Source organism: Apium graveolens, chromosome 3 (assembly GCF_009905375.1).
Source record: "Apium graveolens cultivar Ventura chromosome 3, ASM990537v1, whole genome shotgun sequence".
In the NCBI taxonomy this organism is placed as follows: domain Eukaryota; kingdom Viridiplantae; phylum Streptophyta; class Magnoliopsida; order Apiales; family Apiaceae; genus Apium; species Apium graveolens.
Window position 1 is genome coordinate 153,615,642 of NC_133649.1, and position 6,110 is coordinate 153,621,751.

The window sequence follows — 6,110 nt, forward strand, 5'->3', positions numbered from 1 at the left end:
CCTCTAATTCAGATTTTTTATTAGCTTGTTGCAGCTGGAATTGTTGTCTTGATGCATACTGCAGTTGCTGAAAACCAGGGGGTTGTACTGCTTAGCCGGATACTGCTAATAAGGCTGTTGAACCGCATTCTGAGCGTTGCTCCAACTGAAATTAGGATGATTGCGGTTGTTAGAATGATAGGTGGCCGACATAGGTTGCTGCGATTGCTGGAAGTTGCTCACGAACTGACTGATTCACTAGAAATTGTGCACTGATCAGTCTCATGGGCACCAGCACAAAGCTCACAAACACTAGTGATTTGATTAACTCCATAATTAGCCAAAGTGTCCACCTTCATTGTCAAAGCCTTAAGTTGGGCAGCGATAGCAGTTGTTGTGTCCAACTTCAAAATTCCTGCTACTTTTCCCTGAGTCAGTCTCTGGGAAGGATTCTGGTACTCATTAGCATCCATAAGTTCAATAAGTTCATAGTCTTCATCGTAGCTCTTAGCCCACAAGGCTTCTCCTGATGCTGCATCGAGCATGGGCCTAGAAGTAGGACCCAATCCATTGTAAAAGCAGTTAATAATCATCCAATCAGGCATGCCATGATGTGGGCACTTCCTTAGCATCTCCTTATATTGATCCCACGCCTCACACAGAGATTCTCCAGTTTGCTGAGCAAACTGAGTAAGAGCATTCCTAATTGCCGCAGTCTTTGCCATGGGGAAGAATTTAGTGAGAAACTTTTAAGCAAGATCTTCCCAAGTTGTGATAGACCCTGCTAGTAGAGAGTATAACCAGCACTTATCTTTGTCCCTCAGAGAGAATGGGAAGAGTCGTTGCTTGATAGCATCCTCAGTCACATCGTTGAATTTGAAAGTGTCTTAGATCTCGATGAAATCCCTGATGTGCATGTTGGGGTCTTCAGTAGGAGAACCCCCAAACTGAACTGAGTTCCGTATCATCTGGATCGTGCTTGACTTAATCTCAAAAGTGTTAGCCCTGATGGCTGGTCTGATGATGCTAGACTGAATGTCATTAATCTTAGGCTTAGAATAGTCCATCAAAGCCTTCAGATTTTCTGCTTGATCACCCATAGCTACTACAATTGGCTCTTCAACTTTCTATTCTTCCTCTAACTTATTTTCTTCCTCAGAAACTTCCCTACGAACTACCATAAGTTCTTCCTCGGCTTTATCCAGTGTTCTATTACGAGTACGCGAACGCGTATACATACACACTCGCTAGAGTACCTGAAACCAGACAAGGAACAAATAAGTAACAATGTTCGAGTCAATGAACTTTAATGACTACTGATGGAAAGCACATAAACTATAAATTAACACTGCAGTCCCCGACAGCGGCGCCAAAAACTTGTTAGTCGCTAAACACGTGCGAATAATACATGCAAGTATACGAGTTCGCAAGTAGTATAGAATCTTTTCTAGTTCGTTCCCACAGAGACTGTATTGGTTAACTATCTAATTTATGTACCTAAGCAACAATGTATGGTTATTATCCAATGCTAAGACTATAACAAGTTGATATTGTTTATAACTAAGAAATACGCTAACAATTATAACTACGAGAATAAGATTAACTGAGTTGATATATATGACAAACATGAGATTCTAACTTTATTCAATAGCTTTATTATTCTTAACCTTAGCATGCAATGGTGATGACACTAATCAGATAACACGAAACTGATAAACGCCAACTTTTGTTGCACGAGTACCATTCTACCAGACATCCACAAAAGAGATAGAAGCTGAATATGCACCAATTATATTGAGACCCTATATATCTATAGAATTTGACTACATAACGGTTTAAGCACAAGTTATCTATCTTGATTACATAGGGCAAGTAAGATGGTTAAAATTAACTATGAATCATGCATAACAAATACATGAACCTATGCTAGCATGGCAAGTTCTAAATCCTTAAATTCACTTTTGCTTCATTAAGAATTAACACAATATCTTATAAGCTCGTGACGCTCATAAGACGAATACGCACAACCAATACTAGGATATCATACAATCACCACATACTAAGGCATCAAACAAAATAACTAAAGAAATCCATAAATAAATCCGCTAGAACCCCACGATAACGATTAGCCCATAATCAGACTCATCATCAACGTGGGTTCCGATGAAAACATGATATAACAAACATAGTCTTTATATGAATAAATAAAACCAAGTACAAACAAGAGTATAGGTTCATCAAAACAAGAAACAAGCATCCAAATTACAACTCAAAACAAAGATTCACAAGAATAAACTAGATCGTCTTCGCCTTTGTTGAATTGTGCTAAAGGTCTCTTGCCGTCTTCTCCTTGCGCTCTGGCCTGTCTCTAACTTGATATCTTATTAAAAACGACCTAATATGAATATATATAGCAGCCCTCAACAATCTGGAAGCCTTCCCTTTTAGAATTTTAATAGAAACAGGATTCTAAAATTCGGCCTCGGCGCGGCCGCGCGCTATCATAGCGGGGGCGTACTATATTTCTGGAAGCCCGGCGCGGGCGCACGCTATCATAGCGCGGGTGCGCCGTCCTTCTGGAAAAAACTCAGATTTCTTCTTAAATCTTATTGCTTCGATCCGGCTTTCCACGAGCTTTTATTCCAACACCAGTTGGACACCAAATTAGCACCAAAACAATGCTAATTCATCTGATTTCCTGAATAGTGCCTGAAAAGTAAAAACACTAGAAAATACATTAAAAAACATAACAACTTGAGTACAAATACACCAATTCAAAGCCTATTAGAGCATAATAAAGTGTCATAAAGCCACTCAACATACCCCCAAACTTGAATCGATGCTTGTCCTCAAGCATAAACAGACTCAAAGAACGAGAACAACATTGTCAACTGTGACACTGCCAAACAAGTCTGGGAAAAGATTTAAATATTCTGTGAGGGAACTGAGGAAGTTAGATCTAATCAAAGAAGGATACTGATTTCACAATATGAGGGTTTCATGGCCAAACCAAAAGAAAGTATCACTCATGTGTTTGAAAGGTTCAATAAGCTGATAAATGACTTGCAGCTCCATGATAAATACTATGAAGCTGAAGAAGAAATGCTGAAATTTTTGCTTACACTTCTTGACCATTTGGAACAGAAAATTTCTGCAATTAGAGAAGGAAGAGAACTAAGTAGGATAACACTGAAAGTTCTTTATGGAATCTTAAAAACATATGAATTAGAAATGATTCAAAGAAAATCATTAAGAGCTGGTCAAGGGCATGTTGTAGATGGTTCAAGTGCTCTAATTGTCAATGAAAGTCGGACCTCTAATGATGAGCCAAGATCCCAAACTCCAGTTGCCTCAACATGTGAGCAAAGAACAAATGATTCACAAGAACAAGTCATACCAGAACTCGAAGAAGATGAGTTCTACACCCTTGATGAACTTGATGAGCTAGATCAGTAAATGGCCTATTTGGCAAGAAAAATCTCTAACATTAGAGTAAAGAAGCCAAGATACTTCAAGGGTAAAGGACAGTCTTTCAACAAAGACAACAGCTGGAAAGGAAAAGGGAAGTACACATCTGATAGCAAAAATGGTTACAAAACTGGATCTATTGACATACCAAAGATAAGGTGCTTCAATTGTGATGAACTAGGCCATTTTGCTACAGAATACAGGAAACTCAAGAAAGCAAAGAAAGATAAAGCTTATCTTGAAATGGAAGCAAAGTATGAAGCTCTTCTGAAAAAACATCAAAGCAAAGCTTATATTGAAGAGGGAAAAAGTTGGGGTGATTCTGAAAATGATGAAGACGAGGAAGTTGGAAATTATGCACTAATGGCCTTGGAGCAAGGGGAGTCATCCTCATCAAAATTACGGGTACCAACTCTCACCATCATTGATTTAAATGTGAGTCAATATAAGGAAATTGTAGAGAAGATGAGCATAAAAATGTTTCACATACATACAAGTATAGTTACTGCTAATGAAGAAGTTAGCAGACTGACAAAGATAAATGAGAAGCTTGAAAGTGAGAAACAAGAAGCTGAATTATTGTTGGTAGAGCTTGAAACTGTAAGACAAGAAAATGCATATCTGAAGAACAAGCTCAAGTGTGCAAGTAAAATTGAAGTAGTGCTAAGAGAGAAGCTGGAAAAGAATGAAGTTAAATTGAAGTCCTTCAAGAATGCATCTGAGTTAGTTGGACAATACCATGAAAAAAATAAACCATTTGCAAACATTGTTATTGGTCTTGACTATGATGCCTTGAAAAGCAAGAAGAAAGATATAGGTGACAAAGGAAAAGCAACAGAAATGAAAATGTTCCAGCAATGCTGAAAAAGGCTGTCTCACCTATGTTCAAGGCATGTGAAGTTAACGCCAGTGAAGAAGAGTTGATTATCAAGCAAAAAATTGATGATGAAGATAAAGAGAAGAAAAATATAGAAGCAACTCAATCTTCCAAAGCTGAAGAGAAGCTCATGGACAAACAAAGTTCCAAGACACTTGTCAAAGAAACCAAGATTGAAGATGCAAGAAAGAAGAAGAAAAATATAAATGGGAAAATTAGGATAAACAAAAGCAACAACTTTGCTTATGTTGTAGATGCTCCAAGAAAGAAATGTGAAAAATGTAGCTCTGTGAATCATCTAACTCACCTTGTAAAAAGGCTGTTAGCAAGCCAGTTGAAGGATCCCGCAAATACAATAAAGTAAATGTAAATGATTCTTACTCATTCTGTGACAAGTTTGACTGCATCCCTTGTAACTTAAAAATAATGAAGAGTTACCACAAACTGAGAGTAGACCTTAAAAAACAAAAATTGGGTCTACATCAGATAGGGAAAATGCACAACAGTCATTGAATTCTATTTTATCTGAAACAACTCACTCTACTTTTGCTTAATCAGTTAACAAGAAGAAAGTGCCCAACACTTCTTGGGTTGCTAAACACATTTAATACTCATTGTGTGCATGGCAAAATGAAGAAGGTCATATGGATCATTGAAAGTGGGTGTTCCAGACATATGACAGGTGATAAGGCCCTGCTATCACAGTTTGAGGAGAAGGCTGGCTCTTTAGTGACCTTTGGAGATAACAGCAAAGGATTCACAACGGGATATGGCAAGATTGTTTCTGAAAATATTGTCATTGATGATGTAGCACTGGTAGCTGGTCTTGAAAAGAATCTTCTCAGTGTTAGCCAATTTGCTGACAAAGGTTTTAAAGTTTTATTTAACAAAGAAGAATGCACTTTTATCAGCAAGAAAACTGGTGAAGTTGCTCTGAAAGGAGCAAGGAAAGGAAGCTTCTTTGTTGCAGACTTGGACTCAACAAATAATGATGGAATTTATTGCTTCTACACCAAGGCATCAGAAGAACAAAGCAAGCTATGGCATAAGAAGTTGTCTCACTTAAATTTGAAGTTCGTGAAGCTTGTCCAAAAGGAAAAATGAAAAGATCAAGTCACAAGTCAAAAACTGTGAATTCTATAAGTGCACCATTGCAACTTATTCACATGGACTTGTTTGGGCCAGTAAATGTCTTATCAATTTCAAGGAACAAATATGCACTTGTGATGGTGGATGATTTCTCTAGATACATTTGGGTAGAATTCATGCACTCCAAAGATGAGACTCCACACATCATAATTGAACACATCAAGAAGATAGAAAAATAGGCTGAAGATTATAATTGTGTAAAAAGATTGAGAAGTGATAATGGAACAGAATTCAGGAATGCAACATTGAGTGAATTCTGCAAAAACAAAGGCATTGTTCAAGAATTCTCAGCATCTGGAACACCTCAACAAAATGGAGTAGCTGAAAGGAAGAACAAAACATTGGTTAAAGCTGCTAGAACAATGTTGCAAGATGCCAAGTTGCCAACAAGTTCATGGGAAGAGGTTGTTAACACTGCATGCTACACTCAAAACAGATATCTCATTAACAAGGCTCATGACAAATCACCTTACTCAATCATGTCTAAGAGAAAGCCTACTGTAAAGCATCTTCATGTATTTGGAAGCAAGTGTTACATTTTGAAAGACAACTCTGAATATGTGGGAAAATTTGACTCAAAAGTTTTTGAAGCAATTTTTCTGGGATATTCATTGAAGAGAACTGCCTACAAGGTCTA

General features: G+C 37.6%; 1 non-coding gene across 1 annotated transcript; it reads left to right on the plus strand.

Moving 5' to 3' along the window:
* Positions 1 to 582: 582 nt before the first annotated feature.
* On the plus strand, positions 583 to 689 carry LOC141716309 (small nucleolar RNA R71). The gene has a single exon (XR_012573022.1). It is a non-coding gene; the product is annotated as a small nucleolar RNA R71 (small nucleolar RNA).
* Positions 690 to 6,110: the final 5,421 nt, after the last annotated feature.